This window comes from Sander lucioperca, chromosome 12 (assembly GCF_008315115.2).
Source record: "Sander lucioperca isolate FBNREF2018 chromosome 12, SLUC_FBN_1.2, whole genome shotgun sequence".
NCBI lineage: Eukaryota > Metazoa > Chordata > Actinopteri > Perciformes > Percidae > Sander > Sander lucioperca.
In genome coordinates, this window is record NC_050184.1 from 15,446,091 (window position 1) to 15,465,972 (window position 19,882).

General features: G+C 40.2%; 1 long non-coding RNA gene across 1 annotated transcript; it reads left to right on the forward strand.

The window, feature by feature from the left end:
* Positions 1 to 352: 352 nt before the first annotated feature.
* Positions 353 to 19,420, forward strand: LOC116040954. Its single transcript, XR_004102802.1, has 3 exons — positions 353 to 365; positions 1,530 to 1,535; positions 19,289 to 19,420. It is a non-coding gene; the product is annotated as an uncharacterized LOC116040954 (long non-coding RNA).
* The last annotated feature ends 462 nt before the right edge of the window (positions 19,421 to 19,882 follow it).

Below are 19,882 nucleotides of genomic sequence, written 5' to 3' on the forward strand. Positions count from 1 at the left end.
TCTACGGAGACCAGTGAAGTATATTAGAAGCAATTTTCCGGTAATGGCTGAGCGTTACTGCTCAGCCTCCAACTGAGCTTGAAGACGTAGATGTGACGTGAGCAACCTGTCTGAAAGTTGTAAGTCTTCTGGTAGCTGTGCCAAGAGAAATCTCAATCATTCCGAATTTGGCAGAGACGGAGAGCGTAGGTATATGTAAGGTGATAACATAGGCACATGCTAATTATTGCTAACTAAAATACTAGTTAACATTAGTAATTAAACTTAAACAGCTAATGTAAGTCGAAACTGCCTGCGAGCTTCTCCTGTACTATATGGTAATTCCTCTACTATGCGACAGTAAGTTGCATGGTTATGACACAATCGTTAGCCTATTTTTACAAAAACGCCTGCTACGGAGCCATAACATGAGATACAAGGTAATGGAGCCTTTTATACATTGTCGTGTTTTTTTTTTTTAAATAAACAATGGACAAATAGAATTTAAAATGCTTCAGATTTAAGTTAATCGCTGTCAAAGTCGCGCCAAAATGAATGGCAGTCAATGGGATGCTAACGGCGGGTGATGGCTTGTTAGCAACAAAATGGCTCCATAGGAGCTATGCTTTGTGGACGCTCGCTTACCCCCTTGGTTTTCTCCGGCCAAATCTTTACCGGTCCAATCAGCGAACAGAAGGAGTGGCTGAGAACGATGACGTTGAGGTTGTGCGCTAGTTGGAGTTGTAGTTCCGTAATGGCGTCAGAGAAAGATGCGAGCGAAGCCATTCGGTCCGTTGTGGCAACACATACCGAATATCCAGAAGTTAAAGCCCGAGCAAGAACAATCTTTGCTGAGTTGTGTTGGTGACCATGATGTTGTGGCCCTCCTCCCCACGGGGTTTGGGAAAAGTTAGATTTTCCAGCTCGCTCCGTTAGTGGTGAAGGAGTTGGCTAAGGCGAACGCTAGCGATGCTAAGCCGACGTAACGACCAAAACGTTAGCGATTGGTTATGGCAGATCCAGAGTGGCTCTGGGCAGATCCGATAGTTTTAAACTTCAACAGAGTACCCGCCTTCAAGGAAGTAGGACCAGGCTACGTTATGTGTGCATTAGGGTTATATTAAAGCTATAGTGCGTAGTTTCTGTCGCCCCCCATGAGGTAGTAATGACAACAAAACTGTTGGCGCGTCCACATGATACAAGCCTTCCGTGATCGCGCACCACCCCCACCCCTCCTCCACACAGTTGCTTGTAACGGAGGATTTAAAAAAAACACGATGGACTCTTCAAAAAAAGAATGCATTCTAGGGTGTATTAGTCACATTATTTGAAAGTCTTAAGATATGATAAAGTAGAGTTAAGGACCAAATGTCAGACCCTTTCGAGCAAAAATACTACTCAACCTGTTTAATCAGAAAATAGACAGTCTGTATAGCTGTTTTTATTATTATTATTATCATAAGATAAGATAGATTTTATTGTCCCGAAGGAAATTTGTTATGGACAAATCTGCTTTATAACATAGTCCGTGCATACATACACACATAAAGTCAAAAGTTTGGACACGCTTTCTCATTCACTAAAACTTTTGACTGGTACTGTACAGAAAGTACACAGACACAGGCTGTTGCATCACTCTGCATGGACATGCTCATGTTGCATGCAGAGACTGCCACTAGCCAACAACATTGCACACTGCCCATTGTACAACACATCATAATAGTCGTCATACTATGTGCAGTAAGGGTAAGCCGCCTTATCAACATAAACTCCTGGTGAAGGAAAAGATTGTGTAGGTGTGTGTTTAAGATAAAAGCAGCATTTCAGGGGTTAGGCTGGCTTGCCATTCAGGTCTTTGATGGACAGAGGGACAAAGGAGTTCTTAAAACGTTTGAGTCTGCACCTGCATCATCACTGCATATGTAATTACCCAACCTGGCTGGGCACAAACAGTTGGTGATGTCATCAAGGTGTTGTTCATTGAGGGCTTGGCGACTACAAAGTTACAACCAGGCCTGCACTTGAGACTGAGGGTGTGGAGTTTGAAAGACATGGGCTTGTGCTTACAGGCGGGAGGGTTTAATGAAAAGGGTGCCATTGAGATGCATCATGGGAAGTGTAGGATACCCCTAACGGAGGTAAAACAAAGCACAACTGTCTTTCATATTCTCTTAGGGCCTCCCACATATGAAATTCATTATTGTATAAAAATATTTTACTGCAAAAGTGGGTACACTGACCGATATCATGACACACCCTATTAGAAATAAAGAAGTGCAAAATAAAGGCAGGTTGAATGGGAGATGATACATTTAAACTCAAGTAATTTCATAATGCAAGCTTTGATTGATTCCACATTTGGCATGACAGTGGTCAGGGTGTTCCTCTACATGTGTTAAAATTAGAATTAGGATATCTTGATGCATTTAGGGAATATAGTACTACAAACAGAGACCAGTAAGCAAAAATTCTGAAATTAGTTTTTTTATTTTTGATAATTGAGGTATATTTTTACGCTCATACTTTTGTACTTTTATGTAAGTAAAATGTTTAATGCAGGACTTTTACTTCCATTATCTATTGCACCATATTTTTTTTTGCATGTTTCCTAAATTGCAGTGCATCCAACCTTCACCAGATGGCATCAATTTAAAGCCTGAAGTTAATACTTTTTTTAATATTAAAATGCAGCAGCTTGCAGTTCCGCAGTCTAAACACTAGATGGCAGTAAAACCAAAGGCATGCTTTTCACATACAGTAAAATCTCACTGCAGAGTTCATACAAGTCAAAAGAGTAAACAAGTCAAAAGAGTTCATGTGAGTCCGTGCATGCACACACTTAGATTTAAACACTTACAGTTTTTTACGATCGCTATGACACTTTTTTCAATACTTTTAACAACTTTCCTAAACTCTTAACACAGTTAGCACATCCGTCTGTGTAGGCTATACAATTAACACATTATTGTTGCTTTGACACAAAATGCATACAGTTACACAAATTTAAAATGCTTGAACTTCTTTTACACACAAGCTCCACCAAGACCAAAACAATGGCTCTTTAATGCCAAATGAACAAATGCTTTCACACTGTATGTCAGAACAGATAACATGTTCTATACATAACTTATAGGCTAAAGTCAAAGTGAACAGCTGATCATATTGTAAATTGAAACACAAATAGATCCTCTGCATTTTATACATGCATTTATTGAGAAACAGCTGATTGAAGTTATTATAATGCTATTATATTATTATAATAGATCAATCACAGCTGATTCCCTTCTAGGTGTTGAGGTTCTTTCAACCTCATGACCATATGGTAGTACAGTAAAAGAGGACCTATTTGAACAATATACTGTAGATGAACATAGAAAATAAGAAAAATGCCTTCACGAGGGAGAGGAAGAGGAGTACCAGGACAATACTGTCTCTGTCTCCTTTTGTCTGTTATATAAGGGCAGACCTGACATATACAATAATGTAGTTTCTGTAATTCCATGAGATGTTAGTGTTTTGTATGACATTGAGCAGTTTCCTGTTGGAAGAGAACATGTGATAGTCTTTTGGAAGAATTATTTGATTTTGAGACATGTTTGCATTGTCTTGGTAGACATAGTGTATTGTATTAGTGTATTATTGTATTTTGAAAATTAGTGTTGGAGTTTAGTTTACAATGTGTGATTTTGAGCATGAAATGAACTGTTTTGCCAATCGTGTGTTGAAGGTGTGTTGGTGCATTAAGAGTTTAGGAAAGTTGTTAAAAGTATTGAAAAAAATTGTCATAGCGATCGTAACAAACTGTAAATTATGAGCTGTCTACAGTGGTGAACAAAGTACTCAGATCCTTTACCTTCCATTAACAAATGTATTTCTGGGACTGGGAATATTAGATCATTTGACCACTTTAGGCCTCTAACAAACCATCTGAGAAGTTTGAAGAGAAAATCCCTCTTTATTGGAACCCTTGTCATGTATTATCTCTGACATAACATCCAATACAGTACAATCCAGCCTCAAACACTACCATTGATTTAAAAATCAAGCATTCCTCTTATTTTGTTCACCTCCTGTTTTTCTTCCTTCTTAATGATTAGAAATCTTTGGTGCTGACTTGCAAGTGTGACACGTTCCAGTAAGTGGCCCGGGTCATCACACAGAGACAGGGGTCATTGTCAGCGACAGGCGTCGGCACCAGAGAATCACCCACAGGAAAGACTCCAGCGTTGGCTGTTTTACTGACAGAACAGCTGAAGAAAAATACATCTGTGTTTTTGTTCCCTGAAGCTGTTGTGGGAGAGGGTGAATGCGAGGTTACTGATGTGAATTTTGGTCAATTAGCCTAGATTACGTATGTCAAATTTGGATCGCCTCAGTGCTTTTATTTATTTTTTTTATGTGCAGTGCCAAAAGATTATTATAGGAAGTTCAAACCAATACCCACATGTGCCTGTCATCACATTTTCCTTTCGGCCAATGTGTCTGTTCCCATATTGTGATTGTTCACAATATGACCGCGAGAGTTAGCACATAACAAATCATCAGCCAGTGTCAAGCAAGGACAGTGAAATGTAACAGTCTGCCATGGTGGATTGAATTATGTTCCTCCTGATTTACATTGTATCAGATCTGTGGTCAGGATAGGGCAGTTCAGCTGAAATTCACTGGAACAGGCAAATCCCTGTTATATTTTCTATTGAAATCTTAAGACACGGCTCCATCTGTTCAAAATCCAGCTCCAGACCAGACATTCGCAGTGTAATAAGCCAGTTATGCAAGCATTGGCCCACTTAGCCAGTGACCCCTCTCTCTCTTAAGTGTGAGTAGAGAGTGTTTGGATTAGAGTGTGTGTTGCACAGGCGGAGCACAGGGGAAGAGAGTCAGGAAGTAGGTCAATGCAGGATACAAATGGGTCGGAGCACCCTGCACTCCTCTGCTCCGGGAAGCAATGACGTCAGCAAGATTTGGATATTTGTGTGTGCATTAATGTAGTTAGTCAAAAACTTGTAAAAATGCAATACTCTATGTGGTATGTGTGTGTGTGTGTGTGTGTGTGTGTGTGTGTGTGTGTGTGTGTGTGTGTACTTATCCTCTGGCTCTACATGTGGAGACACAGAGAAGACACCACATCATATCAACTAGAATAGCTGGAAGTAAAAGTGCTGCTGTCAGAGGATGAAACATAAATCATGTGCCCCCTGGCTCTCATTGTACCTTTTTGTGCTTTTTTACGTCCTCTACCAAGACCCCAACTTCCAATTTCCTATTGTGGTACCAGTGTTGGTTTTACTCTCTAAATGCTAGAAAACATGGATGAATTAAGCCAATAGCTGACGCCAGCTTACCTTTATAACCTTCCAGGAACATGCTAAATTACTGGCAACACACTCACAACTATGTGCTAAAATAAGCCTCTCTTCCTTGAGTTAAACAAAGACCAATCAAAGTCATTGTGTGCTATAATTAAATTGCTACAAAGGAAATCCTACGCAAAAATAAACTTGTCTTAAGCTATGCATGTGGCATGGCTGCTGGGATGTGTTGTCAGTCAGTTGATTGGTCAGTCCACCACTTTTCAGTCCAGACTAAAATATCTCTTAGCCATTGTATTGCCATTACATTTTGTACAGACATTCATGATCCTGAACAATTGGATGGATTGCCATGAAATTTAGTGGAGACACTCATGCCCCCCACAGGATGAATTGTAATAACTTTGATGATTTCAGCTCCTAATCTTTGTCCACCTTTCATTTGTCCAATAGGGGTTATATTAGCTAAATTGGGCCACTTTTTGGTAAATCGTTTGGGACAATAATACAATACCATATATGCCTTTTCCATGTGTTTATATGATTAATAATAATAATAATTAAAAAAAATAATAATTTTTGATAATTTTGTGTTGAAATTATGTAATAAAATATAATTATTTAGGCCCTACAGTTCTTGAAACATCAGCTGTGCCAACTTTTTTTGCATGAGCAGTTTCAGGTAAAATGGGCCAGCTGCTTCAGGTAAAATGGGCCAGTCAAACTGCAAAGGAAAATAGTAATTTATCATCAATTTTAATTTTAAAACACAGTTGCTTATACAGCCACATAACATTTAAACTGCATTAAACAAACACATTCATGTACCATTTAAAAAAAAAAAACATTTTGGGTGCAAACCCACATATTCAAGTGTACAATTAAAAAAAGGCCATTTTGGAACAGCATAGATCAGTGAACTGATGTCAGTGGTTCAAACACAGTCTTTGCTAATGAAACCATCGTCATCACAGATACCATTCTCTTCACCACAGCTCTCATAAAACCAGGCAGAAGATGGATCACATTTTACCAACCTCAGTAGCCTTAGGGTTATTTGGGTCACCATAGTGGGTGTTGCAGACTTTACAAGGTGATTTGCTTCTCTTGCCCTGCTTTTTTCCCCTCCCTGTATTCATCTAAGGCTCCCTTCATCCTCTCCTCTTTCCACAGATTGTAGTTGTTTGGCCTTCCTTTCCCTCCCTGTTTTATCTTTGTATCCTTTCCTCTCTGGTCCTTGCTCCTCCTCTCTTTTCTTTCTTTCTGTCTCCTCTCATTTCCTCTGCATTCCTTTCTCCTCACCTGTTCTCTCACTTCCTGTCTCCTCTGCTTGTCTCCTCTCTCATCCTTCCTCCTCCTCTCACTTCCTCTCTCTTTCCTTCTCCCTCTCTCCTCTCCTCTCGCTTCCTTCTCGTTTGCCATACTCACTGTAAATAACATATCTACTACCATTATTACTGTTGGGGGGGTCATGGTGAGTGTGTGTGTGTGTGTACACACGTACGTACACATACACACACACACACATACACACACACACACACACACACACACACACACACACACACACACACACACACTCAAACACATGTGTATGTATGTTTGTGAGTGACACAGATGATGACCCATTTTAGCTGAAACCATGTTGCCCATTTTACCTCAGTGGGTTAAGGTAAGTTGGGCCGCCAAGAAAAACATCACTTTTAAAAAGAAATATGTTCATATAGCAAACTAACAACATTATTTCTGATTGATGCCATCAAGACAGATGTTATGCATATTTTATTATGTGCGTGTTTTTTTTTTTTAGAGATTTATCATCCTTATAATAGTTTAGTTAGATTTGGTATGCCAGGCTACTTACCATGCAGCTTTCTGATGCAGTCTTGATTTGAATTATTGCCCCGCCCACCATAGCAACCATAAACCAATCAAATCACCTGTTACTTGTCAAGCACAGTTATGACAATAGTTTAAAATCCTTTGCAGTCATTGGCTCTAAATTCCAGAGGGGCTGGGACCCACAAACCTTAAATGGCCCATTTTACCTGATATCACCCCTATCTCTATATATCTTCAAATACAAATGTTAGCATGCCAACACGCTAAACTAAGATGGTGAACATAGTTAACATTATACCTGCTAAACTTAAGCATCTTAGCATTGCCATTGTTAACATGTTAGCATCATGGATGTATTATATTAACTGTGTCCCGGATCCCAAAATGGCACCTATTCAGTTCGATGGAGTTGCTCGCTTGGCACATTTGCCAAAAAACTTCTGGGTTTACTCCCATGATATGCAGCCCACTGAATTTGCACAGTAGGGTTTCTCCCGCAGGCCCTTCCATGAGTTCCCCTTCTGCTCATAGACTTTACATTGTGGTGACGTTACAGGTTTTAAAATTGCATTTCTCTGCTAGAGTTATTTTTCTTTATTAGTTATTATCTTGCTTAAAGTCGATGGATTAAAAATGATGAATGAAAAAAGTCATAACCGACCTTGTTTGCAGTTGGAAGTAGCCTAGCAACAGTTTTATGTGTCTCGGGGTACAGGGGGATTTTTGGTTCCAATACCACGAGTGGCCACGGGCAGAGTTGGCTGCAAGACTGTGCGCACTTCCTGGGGGCCTGGTTAGCATGGTGATGTTAGCATTTAGCTAAGCTATCTTAGCACCACTATGCCTAAGAACACCCTCTGAGAGCTGCTAGCATGCTGTAGACTCTTAGACTACATCAACATTACTACCTTTAGGTTTAAAAACAAATATCGTTCGCTCACTTACGCCTTGCGTCGTGATATGCGTTGTCAGATGTGTTAATATGGACGGAGATTAGTTCTGCTACTGGAGCTAAAACCCTTGTGTGGACAGAGATCGTTTTTGAAACGTAGTGTAGATGTAGCCTTAGTCTTTTGGTAAAATGGAATTAATTATAAGGCTCATTATTCATTGCACACACACACACACACACACACACACACACACACACACACACACACACACACACACACACACACATCCTTAATACACTCAGCACTGGACCTTGACCTTCCACATCCAAGGCCACATCTGCAGTGGCTGCAAAGTCAAAAATGTCATGTGTCAGTCATTATTCATGTTTCAGGGAGGAAAATTCCTGTAAAACATTTTTTTAAGCATCAAGCAGCATATTACTGCAGGTTGTGGTTAATTTCCTTGTTTCACATTTGACCCTTATGTGTAACGTGTAATAAAGTATTTGCAAAATAATTACACAATCAGTTTTTGATTCTCTTCACAACAAGCACTCATCCAGTATAATGTGCATTGGGGATTTTAGACCCTTTTAAATTTCATCTCAGCCCCCCTAAAAAGAAAAAAAAAAAACAACCTTTTTTTAAAATCAATTTTAGTGCTTCAAGTCAGAGTTTGCGAACTTGTCTATTAGTGACAGAGGACAAAGAGGACATCTGTCGCCGATGCCATGCACCTGTAACCCAGTCAAGGAAAGGCTCAACAGAAACAAAGTTTTGACCAATCGGAGGTGGTTGTGCCAGATAGAGTCTCATCTGTCAGAGGGAGAGCAGGAGACGGTTGTGAAGTTTAACGTTGGTAGTCCCCAGAGAAGAAGTTGGTAATTTCATGGCACAGATTAGAACCCAAATTGAAACGTAAGCAACAATAATTGCTGAATTTTAGAACATTGTGTAAAATTGGTCGTTATTATTGAGACTTATGGAGTGTCAGGTTTAGTTCCATTATAGTGTTAATAGTGTCAAAAAACGTTAGCTGACGTTGTTGTTCCGTAGCTAGTTCAGACATTATTGGCTAATGAAATTACTAATTTAGAAGGGGGGGGAGGGGTAAACACTTGTCATCCGTGTCACATTCTCATTAGGGGCTGAGCCCCCCTGAAGGTCTGATCCTAGAATCGCCCCTGGTAATCTGCCTTCATGCTCTGTTTGTGGATTAGACTGTTGTGTGTTCATGTGCTGAGTGCCAGCAGACACTACTAAGTACTTAGTACAGTTCAGCTCAACCTTCAATCAGGATAAACGACTGATTTCACTTTGTCTCATTATCACTGCATGCACTGTGTGAGTGTTTGTGTGTGGCTGCATCAGGGCTGCACAATATATGTATTTTTTGTAATTGTCATCGCGATATCAACTGGTGCAATAAACCCATCACCAAAGGCTGCCACATATCGCGAAAGACACTCAGAGACTTTTTTAAAGAAATTATTAGTAGAAAAATGCACTTTAAAATGTCATTCTTGTTATAGTGGTTGTCAGGGATCTGAGACAAGGGAAATCAAAAGTACAACTCACGAGGCAAAAAAGTAGAAGCAAAATGTATTTCATTTGAAGCAAACATCCAGGCAGGCAAAAGTACAAAAAAAGGGAATGGCTCAGGGTGAAGTCCGAAAAGCATTAACAGGGTCAAGAACTAGTTGCAGATCAACAAATAAGACGCTGGAAAGCCAGGGCACAAACAATCTGGCAGAGGGCTACTGGAAATGACTAGTTGACATACTAGGGAGCTAATGAGTGAATGGGGAACAGCTGAGTGGGGAGGATGAGCAGGTGAAGTGAATCAAGTGATGGGAGGGCAGGCAGACGGAAGTGGCAGGGTCTGAAATGATAGCAGAGTTATGCTGCGTTCCAGGCAACTCGTAACTCATGTTTTCACAACCTTCTACCCGTGACAGTGCCCTGGAACGGCAGTCAAACCCGTAACTTACTATTCGTGAACTCGTACCAGATCGTTGTACTCCCAGTTACAGTTTTTGACGTCACACACACATAAACAACAATGGCGACCTCTGTTGATGCTGTAGAGACGCCAGTGATTAACAGTGAGAAATAGAAATAAATATATATAAATAGGCAACGTAAAGTAATTCCGCACATTGTAATCAAAACAATACACATACGATTGTGTACTACTACAGGTTATGTTTATTAAATGAAGCCTAAAATATGTCGCCGACTAGAAATCGTTAGTATAAGCTAGCGCTAGCTAACGTCAACGTTAGGTAGTTGCTAGCTAACGCTAGCTAGAAGGGTTTGTGGTGACTTTGCCTGGAACGCTACCAAGTCGTGAGTCGTGACTTGAAGTCGTAACTTACGGGCTAAAAATTGTGTCTGGAACGCAGCATTTGACACAGGCATAATTTAGCAGACAGGAGGACTTCAATATCCAACACCATGACAGGGGTGCCTTTTATTTTCAATTCCATTTTCAATCTGTTCAATAGAAGAATGTTAATAAAGGATTTCCTCTCATTTGTTTTAAATTCAACAAGCAAATTGTTGTATTTTAGCATAATTGTGAAATCAGCGGAAATGCAGAACTGAGAACACTTTTATCAGGGTTTCCGCGGAGTTTTAAAAAGTCTCAAAAAGTCTAAAATTTCAAAGTCAAAATTGTAGGCCTTAAAAAGTCTTAAATTAAAAGTATTGTGTTCTAGGTTGGTAGGTTTGGTATTTGTGCATGCAGATGTTCGAATGTATCTCATCTAGTCTAAGGAGCTTATATGAACGGGTCAGTTTTAAGGTGTAATTGTTGCACAGAAATACCTAGCTTAGAATGTGTGAACCTTCACACAGAGGAATTGGAGCCTGGAATGTGTGAACCTATTAGAAGAATCTTCCATAAAAGGTGCACTAAAATTAAGTAGCTTGGACTGTGTCAGGACAAAAAGAGTTTAAAAATATTTTACTCATATTGCCCTAGTCTGCATTCACTGTCACTAGTGTACAGTGTGCATAGTATGCACACACACACACACACACACACACACACACACACACACACACACACACACACACACACACAGCATTGCATGTTTTAATCCCCCTCCACTCAAAGTTGTTTTGTTTGTTTACCTGTTTGTTTAACAGTTGAATGTTTGAGCTTCCCTGTACAGAATACTTTATTTCTGTATCCAACAGTTTGACTTCTGAAATTTAACAAATTCCACATCAGTTAAAATAAGTTATTCAAAGTATGATATTAAAAAAGTGAGTTTTTGTTTTTTTAGTCAGTTATTTGAGTTATGTGTTATTTGTTTCATGACGTGCATGTTTTTTTTCTTATCAAAAATTCAAGTTGTTTATTTGCAAGCTCCAAATCATTCATTGGCCTTTGTGCCCTGGAAGATGGCCTTTGTGCCCCAACATTTTTTGTCACACCAAAGGCCAAATGGCCTTGACCCTAAAATTACGAAATTCCAAGCCTGGTGCATCCATTCATTTTTGTAGTGTTACCGTCGCTAGGACTTTTGGTTTGTAATTATCACCTTCTGCTCTGTCACCACAGTATGGCAATAATATCCTGTCCACGGTTGTGAATGGAGCCAGCAACAGTCAAGACGGTGACAGACCATTTCAACACATTGGACCTCCCATGACTCCTGTGTACATTCCAACTATAACACACACACACACACACACACACACACACACACACACACAAAGCTTTGTCCACCTGAGTTAGATCAGAGGAAGCAGAAGCGTAACACCTCTCACACACACCACACACAAACAGCCAGCAGGAAGAGTCGAGGTCAGTTCCTGTTTTTGTACCTTTTTCGGGTTCTTCAAGTTCTATAAACTGCAGACCGCGTAATCCCCAGTTTCCTCTGCTATTAAGGTCTGATTAACAAACAACCCAATGGAAAGTTCAGGAAGTAAGGTCAGGGGAGCTTTATATAATTAATGGTCAGCAGCTACTGACCGGCTCTCCCTTCTCAGCAATTACCATCAGCCTGGCTGGAGCCGGAAAGCCTGTGCTTAACAACAGTGCGAGAGCGGTAAATTCTTTATTTTATTCGCTGCTGGAAAATGAGACATTGAAAGAGGGAAACAAAAATGTGTTTCAAATGTGCTTGCTCTTACAGCTTGATCACAGCAAATGGCCATTATATAATAAGTATAATAACTGAATATGTGTCAGTGTAGAAAAGACAAGGCTCTGGGATCCACAATTCAATGAAAGAGTGGTGCAGTAACAACTACAACAACCACACCAAACCTGCTTCAACTGTATTGTTTTACATACAACGGGTGTAGATTATGTTTCTGCCTCTTTGTGTGTTTCCACCACTTCCAATCCAAACAGGAACTAGAAGGCCACTCAGAAAGCACCAGTGCCGGCACTGGACCCAAAAAAGAGGTGGCAATACTCTAATTCAGCAGTTGCATGACATGATCATCACCTGTGTCTTGGATATATTTATATATCTTGTAGGGCTCAGCCCGAATAGTTAACTATTCGCTGATTCAATCTAAGGAGCCTGATTTGACTATCAATCTCACAGCTGAATCATTGCAGTGTCGGAAAATGTGGTTATGAAACCAACGATGAATCCATTTGGGCACACGGGGGTGGTGACTGTCTGATTTTACATAGAATTGCTTTGTTTTTCTTTCAAGAAATCATGATGTATATCCTATTTTGGTATACATATCAGCCTATTAATAATACTGTTGATAACAATAAGGAGGAAGGGTACTCGTGGCAAAAAATCAGAAGTTATGGTACTCAGTCGTAGTCACTTTTTTTAAAATGCTTTTTTTTTTTAAGTCATGGTCAGTAAACCCAATTTGTATATAATTATACCTCATTTTTGAGTTTAAAAAAGCATATAAATAAATAAATTGTGAATTATTTTGACTAATAGTTAAGATCAGAGGATGTTGAGTGAATTACAGACTGGTATGTCAAAGTTTAGTCAGGATACTGTTTTGAAACTATTTAAACATTCTTTTCAAATGCTATAAAATTGAATAAAACACCCAAAATTCAATGGAAGTGATCATACATTTTACCCGCAAAGAATGTTGTATGGGTTCCATACCATACAACGTGCATTCGTATTATTTTTGGGTAATTTGGTTAAAAGAAACCCATATTTCTGTTATCTTTTTTTTTGTAAATGGGTCAACCTTGAAAAAAACACTTTTTTTCTGACGTTTTTGAGGGTTAAACCTGTTTACTGCACCTGCATCACTTTCATGCAACATTGTTAATCATAAATCATCACAGAATCATTCACCTGCGAGTGACAATCCACATCAACAGGGTTAAGAAATGCAGTGTGTCATCGTCACACGCTCACTGAGGATCAAAGTCTCTAAAGCCAGTAGTAGCAAGCAGAAGCTTGAGCGTTGCCACATCAGTGTTCTTTATTGTTTTTTCAGGAATGAGGAAGTGTGTGAGGCAGCATCTTTACGGGAAGGCAGCGAGGGTGGGAGGGAGGGAGGGAGGGAGGGGGTAATGGGAATGCATGTGGGCGGGCAGGTTATGACAAATATTTGTTAAGACAGACAGGAAGGGATGAGAATGGAAGGCAAAGTGCAAAGGTGGAAAACTTTAATTACATTTGAGGCTGGGTAATCACATTTCTCATCTCGCTCACACTGCAGTTGCTTCTGTGTACCCACCCAGCCTTTGAATTATCATTGTTACTCTGTTACTACTTGCAACCTCTTGACAAACCTGATGGTTGTTGTGAAACTAAATTTCATGCCAGAGAATTTGGCAAACAAGGATTAGTCAAAGAGGGAATTATTGTAGCTTGGGGCAATGATACACTGTGTTCTCTTTCACAATGTTATGAAAAATATGTTCCAGTGCAAGGAACGCACGAGTAGACAGACACAGCACACACAAAGCAAAAAAGAAAACCACACTGTGTAGAAACAAATCCAGAGCATTATTCAAAGGTCAGTGTTTACACCACCATATTGATCTGTGTGTGTGTACAAAGGATGTGTATGTGTGTGGTTTTGTCTGTAACTACGTGGAAATAACTGCATTCTGGATTGCATTGCAGTGTGTGTGATTGTCTTTTTAGGTCCGTGTCTGGTGTTGCTGTGTCCATTTTCCCACTCGCTGACAGTGAGGCAGAGCAGGCTGACCTTATTCCTTAAAAGACGTGGCGGCAGCCGGCCCAATGTGTAAGCCGGTGAGTAAGCCAACAGGAATGCGGCACTCCCCAGGCATCTCCTGGAAACCTCTCATAGGTTCTCACAGAGCAATGGAGAGTTTAGACAGTGAGCCTCTCACTGTTGCTGCTAACCCATATTTCTAATCGTAGTCTTATCTGTTGACATCTGTCCTTTAAATGGCAATAAAAGCTTTCTCTTTTTATTTGCTTTTTTTTTTTTTGTGAGAAATCCTCATTTTTAGAGGATTAGCAATCACCCAAAACCAAGAGGCGCCTTAAGCAAACACACTCCGTGTACTCTCTCTTTTGAACAAACGGTCGTCTATTTCCTGTGTGTTAATACTTGACTTAATTACTTTTAGGTTTTAGGTGAAACAATAAATCTCCCAACTGGATGATACCTTTTAACCTGATGGACCTGGTCGACCTGGTCAGAGGCCTGCTTGTTTTGCCTTTGAGCTATTGCCACTCCCTTAACGTCAGGTCTAACCTCTGCAAGTCAGGAACCAAATACCAACAGCAACTTTTACTTTTGTCGAGGCAAATACCTTTGAGGATGTTGCTGAATATCAGTGGCCGAGGGCGGGACTAGAAGGTGGGCCCCCATCCATCGGGCTAGAGTGCTGTCAATCTGACAATTTTGGCCCAGACCAGCCCACCACATAAGATCACAAATACCACCCGTCCTTGCGCTCCCCTGAATATGTATACCAACTCCTACTCCTTAAAACTACTAAAGCCATGTAGCCTAATGAGTAAGCAAGAACCAGTTAGAGTGGACACATTAAATTAAATACAAAAGAGTGCCATTTATTAATACAATAAAACGGTATACTCCTAGTGTTATCATCAACAGTTTGTCCACCATTTGTTTTTGGCTCAGTTTTATCAAGGGGTAAAGTGTTTTAAGGGGAGTTGTGCTTACCGCAGGTTCTACCCTCACTCCCTCATCTCTGTCCCTCTCCTCCTGAGTCTCCTCCTCACTGTGCATGCCACTGCCGCTGACACACCACCACTATCATCAGCCACAGGAGCTGATGAAGGTCCTGCTACTGCTGAAAACATGTCTGTCAATTTGACAATTTTGTCAATTCTTTTTCTCACTCAGCTTCTCTGCACCTCCTTTGCGTTTCTTCTCCATGATCTCTATCACTATTCTGGCCTGGCAGATGCACACTGAAACTGCATGCAGGCAGAAATCCCAAAGAGGGTGCTGTTTAAAGATATGATTGGGCCAGTCCAGTGTCAATTAAGAAAACAGCATGGGCTGCTGAGCTACGTGTTTCTGTCAGAAAAAAAAAAACCTGCCCAGTGTCAATTGAAAAAAACAATGGGCCGCCTACCACTTTTATGGGCCGGTTCATGGGCCAGAATAAAAAAAATGAATGTTAGTTAGTGTCGGCGGTCGGCCCAAAAAGCACTTTGAGCCCACTGGGAAAGTGCCCGGTATGCTAGATGGCCAGATGGCCAGTCCACCCTTGGCCTAGCATAAAGACTGGTAGCAGCCTGATTCACTTATAAATCTCCCAACCATCACTTCAAAATCTCACCAACATCTACAAAAATGTAAAGATGTCAAGTTGTGGTTTTAAAGGGAGTTATGTGATCTTGGCATTAAGCTAGCAGCCGGGCGTAGTGACTTCCTGGGTTTTTGCTGGTTGTTTGTGTACGGATGAAACAAATAACAATAACATAACAATTAGTAAATTTGCTGCTTGGCATATTTTTTTTTTACCTTTAGACAGGCCAGGCTAGCTGTTTCCCCCAGCTTCCAGTCTTTGTGCTAAGCTAAGCTAACTGGCTCCTTGCTCCAGCATAAACCCAAGTGGTAGGCTATATCGCCTTGCCAGGGTTATTAGTTAACTTAAACAAAAATGAAAATAAGCAGTGAAAATGATTTTGAGATAAGTGAAACTAAATAAAAACTAAAGCCTTCAAGAAAAACTAAAACTAAAAATTAAATATATACAAACTAAACTCAACTAACAACAGCAAACTAAACTGGAAGCAAATAAGCGTGTTCAATATCAATCACTATTTCTTTATGGTGACAGTGTGCCGTAACTGGATATTTAAAGGGCAAGAAAGAGGATGACACAGCGCAGGTCATGACATAAACACACAAATCATGAATGCAGAGCAGAACCTTTTCTGGGTGATTTTGTCCAAATCCATTCATCAGAGTTTCCTCAACCACCCCTTCCCATAACCTTTCAGATTTAAGTATCGGCTGCCTCCCCCTCCCACAGCCTATCAGCTGCTCAGGGAATTAGTCAAAGAGAAAGTCAGGGTCACTCCTGGCTCAGACAAGTTTTACTCCCACTGCCCTGGAAACCCAACAGGCATCCTGGAGACAAATACAGAGCCACTGAGCTACCACAGTGAGTTCCTTCACTCCCACAGTTCCCAGTCAGTCATGGGAAAATACCCACTGAGCATGTTTTAACTAAAGCAAATAAAGGAGAAGAGGCTGTTGGGTGAGAAGCTTCAGCTGGCCAGTGTCAGCTCAGGAATCCTAATTTCTTGCTCAGCTTGAATGCTCTCTCTGTTGTGTTTTTGTGGTGGATAGAAGAGGGAAGTTTAGTTAATCTCTAGATGCTTGAATACTTTTCCTTCTGGTCCTGATCCAAATGAATTTCCTCCTAGTCCAATGGTAAACTCCCTTTGAGTGCTGCTGTAATATTTTTTACATTAATGATGGTAAGGATGACTACGTATGTGAAAGGTGTTGCCTGTAGTGATGAAGCAGCAGAGAATCTTTAAACTTAATGTTTTGTTTTTACGGAAAACTTAAACTATTAGTTTGTTAGCAACTTGTCCGACCGTCCTACCATTTTGGTTTCTTGCCCCGCTGGGCTTTTGTTGCAGCGATGTTGATCTAAGCAATTAGTTTAGTGAGGATGATGTTATCATAACCGATTAAAATGATGGCCAAAACTACAAACGTAAGACCCAAGTAGTAATGAACCAGACATGTACTTTAGGTCAAGTGATGTAATTCTTGCAATGTTTACATCTGTAAACAAACTGGACAAAGGTGGAGGATGAATATTATAAGATGTGAACAAACTGAGAATAGTAACTGTTAGTCTATATCCACGACGTTCCACTTCCGGGATTGCTCCAATCCAGCGGATGTCACTCTTTTCGGCCGGATGTGCATTACCTTCCACTTTGTTTGTGTTTTAATTTTAAACTCTGGTGGATTTATGAGGACTCTGGTTAACTGCTCCTCAGATCTCTGCAGGGTAAATCCAGACAGCTAGCTAGACTATCTGTCCAATCTGAGTTTTCTGTTGCACGACTAAAACAACCTTTGAACGTACACAAGTTCCTTCCCAAGGATATTTTGCAGCGGCACCGTGGCTCCGTGCGGTGCTTTGCACCGTCCATGACGATTGTGATTGTTTTTTAAGAAATGCCAAAAAACCAGAGCATGTTTTTCTCCCATCCAGGAATGCTGTTTGGACTAGCCAGACCCTCCTCTACAGTGCTGTGGAGGAGGGTCTGGCAATGCGAGACTAAGAAATAAAACTGCCATCTGTCTGTCTACAGTCTGCAGTTTTCCACATAAATGTTAAAATGTCAATGCATGCTATCTGGTTTCTGTAATCTCCTATCAGCAATTCTGTTATTTTTCTAGGGAATTTCAATGGACAATTTGGGTGGGAATATAAGATAGTAACAGTAGCAGGAGCACTTGCACAATATGGTGGCATGGCACCTGTGTGTTTATGTAACCTCCTCATACCTCAAGCCTAGACCTCCGGGCTCCCTCCATGTCCAGGCTCGTTAGTCTTGGAGGTGTAACACGGCCAGGGACGGCCACAACCCGTGGGATCCGTCTTAGCTGTTGAAAGAGTTCTGAGGTGGGGCCGAGAGCTGTCCGCCCTCTCTCTCTCTCTCTCTCTTCCTCCCTTATTGTGACATCTGAGTCATTCATAAAAAATTTAAAACAAAGTCAACAGCATAACTGCCTTCATGTGACTACAAGTTGAGAATGAGAATGACTACCTTATGCAAATTTAACTGAACAGGAGGAATTTAGCCCTGAAGACAAAGAAAAACTTGTTTACCTAATGAGGCAATACATAACCTCGCTATGGGAACATGAGTTAATGAACAAATGCCGTGCTGCTGTGTTTGCTTTCATTAATTTCACACTCTATTTGTAATGAATCTACAGATGCATCATCAGTGGTGCTCTGAGAATACTTCATTGCTCTGAGCTTACTACTCAGGATAGATAGTTAGGATCACGTCTGCAATAGCTATCATTGTAAATAAAGACCGTAGGGATGATGCAATAATAATTTCAAAAGCATATCATATGAAAGGGTAGACATGTCCTTCTGGAAAATCATATGGACACCAGTTGGTCTATCTCGTAGTTTTTATTTTACTGTTTACTGACTGTAACATACTGGTTTTGTTTTGTGCGCAATTGTTTTATCCTGCTTGAAGTAGCAGATGGGTGGGGCTAACTGACATTGCATTGTAATACAGCGTGCTATTGTGTGGGTTGTCTTTGCATTGTGATCTGCTGTAAGAGGAGGTGTCTCTTTATTTAAGATACCTACAAGGTTGAGAGACAAACTGATGAGATTGTTTATAGTCAAAATGCCAGTAGTTCACCGTGTGTTTACTTGACCCACCTTTTTAGAGCTTAGTGATGCAATTTCATTTTAAACGGTTTAGGGCCAAAATACATTTCTGATCTGCTACTACACTATGAACCATCCAGAACTCTCAGGTCGTCTGGGACAGGTCTGCTTGTTGTCCCCAGAGTCAGAACTAAACAGGGGGAAGCAGCTTTCAGTTTTTATGCTCCACATATCTGGAACAAACTCCCAGAAAACTGCAGGTCCGCCGCAACTCTCAGTTCTTTTAAATCAAGGCTGAAGACCTTTCTTTTTGATGTTGCCTTTCTTTAAATAATTGTTAATTTCTTATACTGCACTGTCAATTTTATTCTCGTCTTTTATCTAGTGGTATTTTTGAACAGATAACGGGCATATTTCTGAGAATTTACAGACATAGATTTTATCATCAAATTTAGAGAAAACAGTTGGAACTGTTTAGGATTTTGCAAAGTTTGCCTGATTAAACTAAGCCTTAAAGCGACGGCTATATTGTAGGTAAAGATAAGTACTTCCACTCTTGTTATGGGTAACAAGAGTACAATGTCACATGTTCCGTGGTGGATGAGATGGTAAAGAAATATGGTCCTGCCTGGTTTTTTTTATTTATTTTTTTATTTTTTATTTTTTTTATCGTTTTAACTGCTCTTTAATGTTTTATGTAAAGCACTTTGAATTGCCCTGTTGCTGAAATGTGCTATACAAATAAAGCTGCCTTGCCTTGCCTTGCCTTTTATAAGTAATTTGAATATTTTATCCATAGCTTTTCGGTCATATCACAAGCCAAGAAAAAGAAATAATAACAAGACCTTACAGTACATCATGACATCTATCCAAACCCACAACTTACTAAAAAAGTGCACACAGTACAGAGTGCAGATCAGACTATTAATAAACAGGAGTCTGTAGGTAACCAGTATCCCTTTTACAATATCCCATGGAGGTGTATACATATATCTATATACATACATTTAGTGTAACATAGTATGTTCAGTTTTTATCAAGATAAACAT